This window comes from Cupressus sempervirens, chromosome 4 (assembly GCF_028749045.1).
Source record: "Cupressus sempervirens isolate cs-2001-9-10 chromosome 4, ASM2874904v1, whole genome shotgun sequence".
Classification (NCBI taxonomy): Eukaryota; Viridiplantae; Streptophyta; class Pinopsida; order Cupressales; family Cupressaceae; genus Cupressus; species Cupressus sempervirens.
The window spans coordinates 696,657,215-696,669,622 of NC_143121.1; the positions used below are offsets into that span (position 1 = coordinate 696,657,215).

The 12,408-nt window shown below is 33.8% G+C and overlaps 1 pseudogene; it reads left to right on the forward strand.

The window, feature by feature from the left end:
- The first annotated feature begins 7,886 nt into the window (after positions 1 to 7,886).
- On the forward strand, positions 7,887 to 12,195 carry LOC149563182 (transcription factor TT8-like; annotated as a pseudogene).
- Positions 12,196 to 12,408: the final 213 nt, after the last annotated feature.

A 12,408-nucleotide genomic window follows, 5' to 3' on the forward strand; every position in this document is an offset into this window, starting at 1 on the left:
AGGGTTTCAAATTGTTCCCAACTCTCCACCCCTTCTATTCTCCTCAAACAACCATTTACACCTAGTTGTCCCTATTAGGCCTCTAGCAATAAATAATCTTTATGTCCTCTCAACTTTATCAAAGCCCAACCCAAACTCTATAGGTTTTCAGATACCCATTTGGCCATATTCAAATATCTCAAAAGGTTGTGTAGGGCTCCTTAGGACCAAACCATACAATAACTATACGGTGGCTCCAAAATGCCTAAAAAGAGGGTAATTTAACAAAGAAATTAAATTTTCTTTGGACTACCAAGACTCCACACTCGAAAAAGTCTCTTATTAGGTTATGAATGTGAAAAATCCAAAAGCAATTAGACCCAAAACTCCAACAACACCAAAAACCCCAAATTTCTCTCGAAAACCCTAAAAAACTAGGGCTTTCTAATTAGATGTTGTTCCCACACTTCTAAGATAATAAAAGGATGGATTCAACTTATCCTCAACATACTTAATCACCTTCAATTATGAAACAAAAAACTTGAAATTTTGACTTCTATAGCTGCTGCATAGTTATATGTAACATCTCCATTCACCATTCGCACTTCTTTACTGGGTGATCACCATCAACAAACTCTCATCTATGCATATTAATATTAGAATATAATTTTACAAGTTAGGGATGATTCATTCAATGAGTGTTAGAAATTTAATTCATGGAATGATCATCCAACCATTAATTCTTCTCAAAACTAGCAAAAGGAACACTATTCCTAATGCTGCCAGCATTGATTTGTAAAATTAGAGATCAATAAATTAATTCAAAGCATATAAAGTAGATCTCATAAAAACATACCATGTCCTCTATTGTTAGATAATCTTCTTATCACAAATCTAAATAGAGAACATCAAGATAGCATCAACAAAATGGAGTTTTATTGATCTTTCTTGTACAATCCATACAAAACAAATGATTCCCAGTGCTACCTATCATACAATGCCTCCAAATGATCTTAAAAATGTTCCTAGCATCTATCCCACCAATTGGAATCAGTTTCCATGTTTAGTTAGGCTTAAAACTCTTAAAAACTACTTTCTCTCCAAAAATTCACTAACCACTAGGATTCAAAGGTTTGAATTCTCCAACATACGAATTATTGAATAAAACAACTATTTAACTTTGCAAACTTGTCTATTAGGTTCTTTATGAAAAGTTAAAATTTTTTAAGCCTATCTAAGTCTTAGAACTTATTTGAAATGCATATTCCTTTCTACCCTTAATTTACTATTATAGATCCTAAGGTCCTTAATAGGCGCCTTATGATTCATTACAATATTGAAATTTTTTAAAAGCCTCCTAAGGCCATGAGTGACTTCAAAACATGCTGATTAACTTGTTCATTTACTTCTTTTCCTCTAATCCACCTTATGTCTTCTATATGGATCCTTTCTTGTGTTGATGCTCTTATATCATTCCCTCCCTTTCCCCTCTCAGTTATTCTAAACATTCTAAAAATTGGTATCAGTTTACTAATTCTTACCAAGAGACATTTGAATGTACACAAAGATAAATATCATGAATCACAAAAGTGAGGTACCAAAGATGGAAAAGGAGAACTTCCTTGCATGAAAAACATTGATGAGGCTACATAAATTTAGTATTATTGATGCTAAAATAAACTATGTGGACACTGAATATGTGAGGATAATGACTATTCCTCTAACCGTCGAAGAGTTGAAAGGAAAGAAAGAATATAATCAAGTGATGTTGGAGATTGCTTCATCCTAAGCTATGCTGAGTTTGATGACATAAAATATTGTGAAAACACAAAACAAATCTGGGACAAACTAAAGACTATGTATGGAGGAGATGAAAAATCAAAGAGCCTAAGTGGTAAATTTGATGAAATGAGAGTGTTGGAAGGTGAGAGCTTAGTGCAATATTGTACAAGAATCAAAGAAGTTGTCAATGTTATTTGAGGTACAAATTAAGAGATTAAAGATGAAAAAATAAGGTATTGAGAACTCTAATTCCTACTGAGATGCTTTCCAAGTAATAATTTGAATTTGGAAGCTGTAATTGGTTGATTTATTGCTATTGAGATCTCTAATTTTGATAACTATACACCTGCTACTATTGAATCCACTTTTAAATAACAAAAAGTTCTTAGCAAAATAAAATGCAGAAATATGAAGAGTGATAGTAAAACTTTCGATGATGAGCTTGATGAACTTGAAACACTTATTGAAAAATTATTTAGAAGAGGTAGAGGTAAATACAAAGTTAAATTACCTTTTTTATCTCATGCAATAAGGTTGGCCATATTGTTGCAAGGTGTCCTGATATACAAGACAAGGATGAGAGAAAGGAAAGAAAGTAAAAAGGAAGGAGAGATGAATGAGGCTATAAGAAGAACAAGGATGACAAGAGTGAAAAATTATTATATTGATGAAGAAGAAATTGATACTAAATCTTAAAGTAATGATGATGAAGTTGTCTATGCTGCTACAAAAGAAGACTTTGATGAAGATGACAAAATTGCTTTAATTTCTTATGTGAAAAAAATGAAAGATGGATAATTGATAGTGGTTTCAATGGCCATAGAAAAGAATTTGAGGATATTGGACCATACAAGAGTGGTTGTGTTAAATTTGGTAATGATATTCCATGTATAGTGAAAGGTAAAGGGAATATTTAATTGACTGACAAAATCAAGTGTGACAATATGTACTAGGTGGAAGGACTTAACTATAATCTATTAAGTGTTTTACAAGTAAACAAATTAGGATACAGAGTTGAATTCCATCAAAGTAAGGCCAAGATATATGATGCTAATGGCAAGTTGATTAGAAGTGGTGATCAAACAATTAAGGTAACTTGTTCTATCTAGATTTACCTAGTGATACATGCTTATTTGCACAACAAGAAAATATTTGGCAATGGCACAAAAGGTTATTTCATGTTAACTTTGACAATTTGGTGAACATTGGTAAAATGATAAAAGTAAGATGGTTGCCAAGACTAAACAAGCCTAACAATGCTATTTGTAAAAAATGTCAATTGTGAAAAATAACAAAGTCGAGTTTTAAGAGAAAAACATACACATCTAGTGATATTTTGGAAATAGTTCATACTAATTTATGTGGACCTATTGACATTCAAAGTTATTATGGAGATAATTATTTCATTTTTTTGTTGATGATTATGCTAGGATGATGTATGTAATTTTTCTCAAAGCTAAATCTAATGTTTTTCAGTTATTTAAGCGGTATTTCGATAGAACTAAAAAATAAACAAGGAAGATTCTAAAGTGTCTAAGATCTAATAAATCAATCATGGATTGTGCTAGAACATTGATGATGGATAAGAATGTTTCATAGAAATATTGGAGAGAAGCTATTACTACTCTTGTCTATACCTTGAATAAAGAGCAAGTCAAGAGAGGTACATATGCTACACCTTTTGAACTATGGTATGGATATGCTCCTAATGTGAAATATTTCAAAATCTTTGGAAGAAAATGCTACATATTTAAAGATTATAGGAGTGTAAAACTTGGTGTCAACAATGATGAAGGTATATCCTTAGGATATTTCAGCAAGACTAAAGCTTACAAGTGTTCAAATACTAACACTAACAATGTTGTGGAAATTACAAATATGACAATTGATGAATTTATAGAAAAAAATGATGTTGAATGTAAGAAAGAACTTGAAGATTATAGTGCATTCATATATGTTGATGATGGAGCTATAAGAACTCCCATTGAACAAAAAAACAAATTGCACTTTCTCAATAGATAGGGAATGCCAAGGCACAAAAAATGGTTACTGAGTAGAAGAAAATGGGTGCTAAGCAACAGGAAGAATATGTTGAGTCACAGACAGACAATACCGAGTAGACAATGTTGAGCTTGTAGAACAAAAACCTAAACCTGAACAAGAAAGAGATAATGAGCTTGAAATTAATTTTCAAGATGAGCATGTTGAATAATAGAGAAGGAAATGACATATGCTAGCTAAGTATATAAGAAGACATCATAAGATTGATCAAATTATTAGAGATGCATAATCTAGTATAATGACAAGGAAGAGACTAAGAAGTGATGCATGCTTGCTTTGTGAATTTGAGCCCAAATAAGTGAAAGATGCTTTGGATAATAAAGTTTGGATTTGGTCAATGAATGAAGAAATTGATTTTTTTTAGAAAAATAACATTTGGACCCTAGTACCTAGACCAAAGGACAAAAATGTTATTGGAACAAAGTAGGTCTTTGGGAATAAGCTAAATGAAAAAGCTAAAGTGACAAGTAATAGGGAAGGATTGATATGCAAATGATATGCTAAAGAAGGAGTTGACTATGGAAAAATGATTTCTCCCATAGCAAGATTGGAATGAGTCAAAACTCTGCTTGCCTATTCAGCCCACACAAAATTTAAGGTATATCTAATGGATGTCAAATCTATATTTTTGAATGGTATACTTGAGGAAGAAGTATACATAGAATAGCTTGAAGGATTTGTGGACCCAAAAAAGAATAATATCCTATGTAAACTACATAAAGGTCTATATCAATGAAACAAACCCCAAGGTCATGCTATGAAAGACTTCATAATTACTTAGTCAAGATTGGTTTTTTAAGGAAAAATAATAGTAGTAATCTATACTTGAAGGCTAGTAACAATAATTAGGTTTACTAACTAAAATCTTTGTTCATGATATTATATTTGGAAGAAAAGAAGCATTACGAAAATCATTTGTTGATGAACTAAAGAAGGAATTTGAAATGTCAATGTTTGCTGAAATCAAATTCTTTGTTGGTTTGCAAGTATATCAAATGAAATCTTGTATTTTCATTACTCAGTCCAAATATATCAAGGAGATGCTAAAAAATTTTGGAATGGAATAATCAAAACCAATGAGCACACCTATGTGTATAGAGCATAAGTTATATAAAAGTGATGAATCTGTTGTTGTGAATCAAATAGTATGCATATCAATTTTTGGAAAACTGCAATTATGTTTTTCATAGTAGACCTGATATTGCATTAGCAGTTGGGATAGTTGCTAGATTTTCAAGAAATCCTAATGAGAACCATATGATCGAAGGGAAGAGGATATTGGGATATTTGAAAGATACAAAAGACTATGGATCGTATTACAAGAGGAGTGATAGATTCAAACTGAAGGTATTCACTGACTATGATTGGGAATGAAATATTGATGATAGAAAAAGCCCTAAGAGAGGTGCATTCTTTCTAGGAAAGATATTGGTGGCATGGAAAAGCAAGAAACATAACTATATTTCTCAATTAGGAGCTAAAGCCGAGTATGTGGCAGCTACCCTGATCAATTCAAACATTATGTGGATGAAGCAATTACTGAAAGGAATAAAAGAAGAAATATCACATTGAGTTGTTATGTATTGTGATAACACAAGTGATATCAACATATCAAAGAATCATGTGATGCAATCTAAAACATATCACATTTATATCATGTATCACTACTTGAGTGAACTAGTTCAAGACAAAGAAGTGAAGTTAGAATATTAACACACCAAAGAACAAATTACTGACATATTCACTAAAGCCTTACCTAAAGATGCTCATGAATATCTTAGAGGTAAAATGGGGGTGATTCCCCTGAGTAAAGCTACTTAAGCTAGAAAGAGGCACTACATTGAATGTGCTAATCATAATATATCTTACACATTGATGAAAATAGTTCTACTTAAGGAGATGCCTAAGGTAGTGAAATAAAGTAAAGAACAAGGAGAACAACATAATAGATTTGTCATTTACATTTGATAGAATCAAGCATTAACATGTACTTATCTACATAACCAAAATGTTTGAAGAAAATGAAGCCAAGAAAAATAGTGTCTTTGGAATTATTGTGAAAGAGGGAGAGAAGTACTAAAAAGGGAGAGAGATTATTAAAGAGAGAGAGAGTATGTAAGGGAGAGATTGTATCAAAGATGTAAGAAGGAAAATTTACATAAGAAAACTAGCATAAATATCTATGATAGATGGAGTTAGAACTTAGAAGGAGTTTCAAAAAATGCATGGATCAAATTCAGAATGAAACTAAGGATATTGGTTACTAGCGGTAGTGAACTCTTCTAGATTGCATGGTAATAAAGAGACAGATTGTATTTCTAATGAAGTATACTTGAGATGTTTTGAGGTGTTTTCATCAATTTCAAAGAGGGAGATTATTGAAACTACAAGTGAAATTTTTTTTATGTTGTCATTGATATCAAATCTATTGATGAAAGATGTTGCTATCTAATCTAAATGTCATATCTATTTGGTTGATGAAGAGGATTTGAGAAATTGCTCATAAGAAAAGTACACATGTGATAGGTTGATTTATGAAAAGAAATCTACAATGGATATTTGATTAGTTAGACTATGGTAAGATAATTTTATTGTTTATACTATGAAAACAAGTGAAGAAATTGATAAATTGCATAAGCTTGAACAAGCAACAAAGTAAAGATTAAGGAATGTTGAAGTCTATACCAAGTGATGCTAGTGTCAACCAAGCTACTATAAGTGCCGAGAAAATTTAGTGTTGAGCGAGTGACAATATTGACGTCAAGCTAGAAGTTCTATAGTAATCGAACAATTCAGTGATGACCAAGTGTCAGAACTTAGTTTTGGCCAAGGAATAGAATTTTAGTTGATCGTATAATTCATGATTTCCAGCTGACTCAGTTGGTTTCTTGGTACATGGAAAGCTTCTCAAATATAAGATTGATGAGTTGGATAATTTAATTCAAGGAGAGGATTAGGTAAGATACCTAATGAATGGATTTTGTGAGAAGTTTTTAGAAAAGAGATAAAGATGAACAAATATAATGAATCTACTGGATTAGATTATAAAGCCTAAGATCTACAATGACTATAAAAATGGAAAAGGACCAAAATTACCTATTTAAGGAGGTATAGAGACAAACTATAAATAAGGGGAGAGAAGAGCACAAATGATATATGCAGAGAAGAGAAAAAAATAGAGAAGTTGTGCATGTTTCTAGAGAGATAGAACAAAGCTACTTAGTTTGATAAGAAAATCTAAGTATAAGCCTAAAGTTTGTTTTGGAAAGAAGGATGATTGCTCAAAGGGTTCTCATTAAAATCAAGGGAAAAGGTCACAAGGAAGGCTTATCATAAAATAAGCACATGAACTAAATAAAGATCTAAAAGTTCAAAGTGAGTTGTAATCATACAAATCAAACATAACTATTTTCTTTCTAATCATTGTTAAAAAATCGTATTGAAATCCTTTTAATCAAAGCTTGATTTAATAGTTAATAAGGAGTCTATTTTCTTTCTAATGATTGTTAAAAAATCGTATTGAAATCCTTTTAATCAAAGCTTGATTTAATAGTTAATAAGGACTTAAGAACTTGTGTAAATCCTTTAACTAGTTGACATTATAATTGAATGTTCACAAAAGTCCTCTCACAAGGTCACTCCTAAAGAGTGGTGAATCGACCTAATATCATCCCTCCCAAAACTCCAAGCACTCAGGGTTCAAATATAATGATAAGAGTAACAATGAACATTACCTAGCTAGGTGCAAAGCACATGCCAAAAGAATGCATCTAACATGACAGGTTTTTTAATTTATTAATTAATTTAAAATCACGTGCTAGATTCTGTGATTTTTAAATTAATTAATAAATTAAAAAGCCTGTCACCTAAGGTGCATGTTTTTCGGCACAACGACCCGTCTAGATCCAACGTGCAAATACACGTAGAGAACAGTTTATCTTGATCAGAACGTACTGAAACCATTAGAATACTCCAGTAGTTTGGTAGGCTTATATCAAATACCCAGATCTAAAATGTATATTTATAACGAAATTTGGTGAAGCTAGCTGAGTCTACAAGGAGCCATGGCACCTGCAATTTATATTAATGCTTCGGATCCTGTCTCCACCAACATTAGGGCTTTGCTTCAAGCCGCCGTGCAAAGCTTGCAATAGACTTATTCAAATTTTTGGCATGTTTCTCATCAGAGAGGGTTTGTTTGTTGCTTCACAGAATTTCAACTTCTTGGAATTTCATGGTTGTGAAAATGTTTGTTTTTTGGTAGTGAACTGAATTGTTTGCCATTGCTTTGCAGATTGCCGGTTTGGGGCGATGGGTATTACAATGGGGATATAAAAACAAGGAAAACTGTTCAAGCAAAGGAGAGTCTGGGGCAGGATGAGCTTTGTGTAGACAGAAGCCTTCAACTGCGAGACCTTTTTAATTCCCTTTCCTGTGAAGGTGGCAATGATGTTCAACTTCTTAGGAGACTTACTGCCTTTGTTTTGTCCCCTGAAGATGTTACGGACACCGAGTGGTTTTATCTCGTCTCTATGTCCTTCGAATTTGCAACTGGAAATGGGTATGAATTTTTTAATACTCTCAAATATCCCTAGGGTGTCGATTGGATGCACAATATCTTGTCATTCGGAATAACCCATTTCTTGTGTGTACTGTTTCGATCCATTCAAGCAATGCTTGGTGACCTTGAATGGTATTTACTTGGCCTTCGTTCTATTAGGTGAAACAATCAAATTGAAACTAGTAATATAAACCGGGAGTATATGACAATAATGGCTTATTTCAGTGGTTTCAATCTCCTCTCATCATCTTGCAATGAACGTCAAGTAGCCCTTGAAACTTGAGACTTCTTAGACATTTGAGTTCGAGTGAACAGTTACTCAAAAGACTTGGCTAGATGCGATAATTGTGTATTGATTCTGGAACCCAATTTCTCAGAGTTTAGAAAAAGCCTTATTTGGTCATTCTCTCTGAAATTCAAGTCAAAATCTACCAAATCCACACACCACAGTTGTGCCAACGATCAGAAATATATTCTTAGCTCTCTCATTCTAATGATAGGTCATTGAGTATGAGCTGAAATATCGATGCTATTAAATTCGCACGCAATCTTACCCTGAAATGCAAATATAATATCATAGATTGTCATTAATCAAAAGTATAGTTTTGTCCTATGTTACGGAGGCCATGAAAATTTGTTTGGACATTGGATTTTCACAGATTACCAGGCAGGGCTATGGCAAAAGGGCATCCCTTTTGGCTGTGTAAAGCCAATGAAGTGGAAAGCAAAGTTTTCTCCCGTGTGCTTCTTGCGAAGGTGATTTTCACATTATACACAGCTTAACCATTTCTTTCATTCTTGTTATAGCAGATAAATTCATCCTAACATGTTCTACATTGGCTCTTGGGCCTGATCCGGAACTTCCAATCTTGAAACAGACTTCTGGCATACAGGTAAGCTCCAAACTATATTAATTAGTGAAGATTTAGCACATAAAGAGAAGCTACATGCAGAATTCATTTTCTAATGGGCATCATCTTTTGCAGACTGTACTATGTATTCCGGTCGCACATGAGTGATTGAAGTAGGTGTAACAAAGCTGGTGAGTTGTTAATAGTAATGACCCAGCAAGTATTTTCCTAGAGGTTTTTATCCTAAAGTTTGCGATTAAGGAAAAATCAGGTTTTGAAAAGACCCCAAAACACTATAGAATCTCAAAAGTTAGATATTCAAAGAAGCTCCACAAACAAAACGGATGCTAAACAAGAAACAGCAGCACCAAAACAGAACTAGCCAAAACAACATTTTTATCCGAAAGTTGGTATTGATGTATTTGATCATTTTGTTGACAGATAGCAGAGGATCCAAGTATTATAGAGCAACTTAAGAACATTTGGGTGGATGAGGAGGATCGAGATCCAGAACCAGAGATATCATCGCAGCACTCAACTTCAAGTCTGCACAGTTCAGATGGCAGCGTTCAGTCACAAGAAAAATGTATACAGTACCCACACATTTCTGGCTTATATAATGAGAATGAATGAGTGTAAGTCATCAACTCCCCGATCTGTTCGAACTATATTGCTTGGCCTTACTATAATCAAGAAGACATGGTCTACAATGGAGGAGGAAATGCATTCAATTCTTATAATAATACTCAGTTTCAGGCTAATGATCCCATGCTTGTTCGAATTGAGAAGACCATGACCCACTCCCTATCTCAACACAAGAACGAGATTACTGATGACAATAGTCCCTTTTTAAAAACAGTATCTTTTATACTGCAACAACAGCCATTGCTCTTGAACCCCTGGCAGTTGGAGAGTTCCTATGGCCGTGCTTTTTCAAAGTGGGTCAATAGAGGGGTTGCCAGGGCCTCAGCTAGATCACAATCAATGGTAAAAATCGTACTGTTTAAGATCCCCAGGTTGCAATGCAAGGACGGAGACGAAGCCTGGCCTAAAACTAGTGAAGAAACCCTAAATGGTTCTAAGCTAGAAAAGCTCAATACAAGTCATGTTCTAGCTGAGCGCAAGAGGAAGGAAAAGCTGAATGAGAAGTTCAAGATTCTTAGATCTATAGTTCCGTTTGTCACCAAGGTAATTTAATTAAACCTAATATTCCTTGGCATTGCAATTGCTACTAAAAAGCAAAGTGCACGGACTTTCAGTTAAAATTTGAACTACCCACCCCTTAGCTGAATGTAATCTATTTTGATTCCATTGGACAACAGGAGTGTTCTTATAATATCCCTTCTCAAGCCGCATTCATTTGCATCTTGAGTCTTGTCGGGGATACATGAAGAAGCACACAAAGTAGTACTCTAATACAAGGCCTTTCATAATATTTCGAGGGAATCATTTAAAATTTGGAGTACAAGGTCCTAACAAGCACTGCTAAGTCAGAAAGCAACACCCTATACAAGAAAACCTCACAGTATCAGCGACATTCATACAAATAGTTATCATTACGGTTTTTTTAATTGTAGTTAACAATTGAGAAAGGAAATGGAAAAGAACGCTATGCCTACAAAAACTCAATAAAGGATGATGATTGTAGTTTATATGAAGAGTGTAGTTTATATACCCTCCAGATTTCAGCTATGCCATATAGCATGGATATAATATAACTATAGAAAAGTATATAGTTGTAGTGTATTTCTTTGCAATTCTGTATTTCATTAAACCTTCTAGGTTTTCATGAGGTTCTCTGAATACTGTATTTCATTGAATTTCTTGTAAAGCTTCTAGCTCTGACCCCATAAACATTTTTTTCATCATTGAATGCTGTGTTTCATGTTTTCAGATCTCTTTCCTGAACTCTGCGTCAAGGTTAGATAATGTTGTACTTATATATCTTCTGGCTTCACATGTGTGTTAAATTGAAACCAGTTCTTGTATACCATAGATGAGGTACACAGTAACCTTTTTTGTAAATTGCTTAAGAGAACATGCTTATATACTTTTCGTATGATGTGTCTCTATGTCAAAGTTTTTAAGAAAAATTGTAACTAAACGGCATGAATGATAATTTATATGTTTGTCCTGTAACAGACAGACAAGACATCGATCTTAGGAGATGCCATAGATTATATGAAGCATCTTCAACGGAGAGTGGTTGAGCTAGAATCTTACAAGAAGAACCAGACAGAAAGTGAATGTACTGGGCCTTCTAGCAGAGGCGAGAAATTCAAGGACAATGGTTATGAAAGACTGGATAAGAGGAAGTTCCGCATTGTAGAAGAGCCTTCTTCATCAACAATTATTAGAGCGGTCGATGCATTTCAGGAAGGTATTGAAATATCTATCATTGATGAGGAGGGTTTGATTGAGCTGAAATGTGCCTGGAAGGGAGGGAAATCGCTTCAAATTATGCAGACTCTCACTAATTTCTGTGTAGAAACTTATGAGCTTCAGTCTTCGAGGGTTCAGACCGACTTCCTTGTGGCAACCATAAAAGCAAAGGTAGTCTCAAATCCCTAAAACTAAACCACAAGCACTTTAACCCCAAATAAAACTAATCTGCTGGCCTTTTACGGTTTGTTCTATTAAAACAAATACCATATATGTTTTTTGAATTGAAATTCCCTAGAAAGGGGCTCAATAACCTGTTTTGTATACCTACACTCTAAGCTCTCTAAATGAATCTGTATACACCTTGCATTGTCTTGTTCTTTGAAACCCTTTACTAAATGCAGAATTAGCACAGAACTCGTGACCTAACTTGACCATTCAATTCAAAAGCCCTAAAGTTGCATTTTATAATTAAAAGCTGACATTGAATTTACAATTGTTCAGGTGAGGAGAACACAAAGTAGGGAGAAAGTAACAATTGTCGAACTAAAAATGGCCCTTCAGCGAGTTGTGCAATGAAATGGGTTAGACAATTCTGTCAATTAACAAACTGCAAGCTCTTCCGCATGGTCTATGACGACCACAATCAGGAACGCTCAAGATAGCATACACTTTAGATGCAATTCTTCTTTATTAACTATCTAGTCATCTGAAGACAGTTTCTAGAGTCGGCAAAATCCTTTAATGTTGCAGAGTTTTCAGTATGTAATGCCTTGCCCGCCATTGTTGATG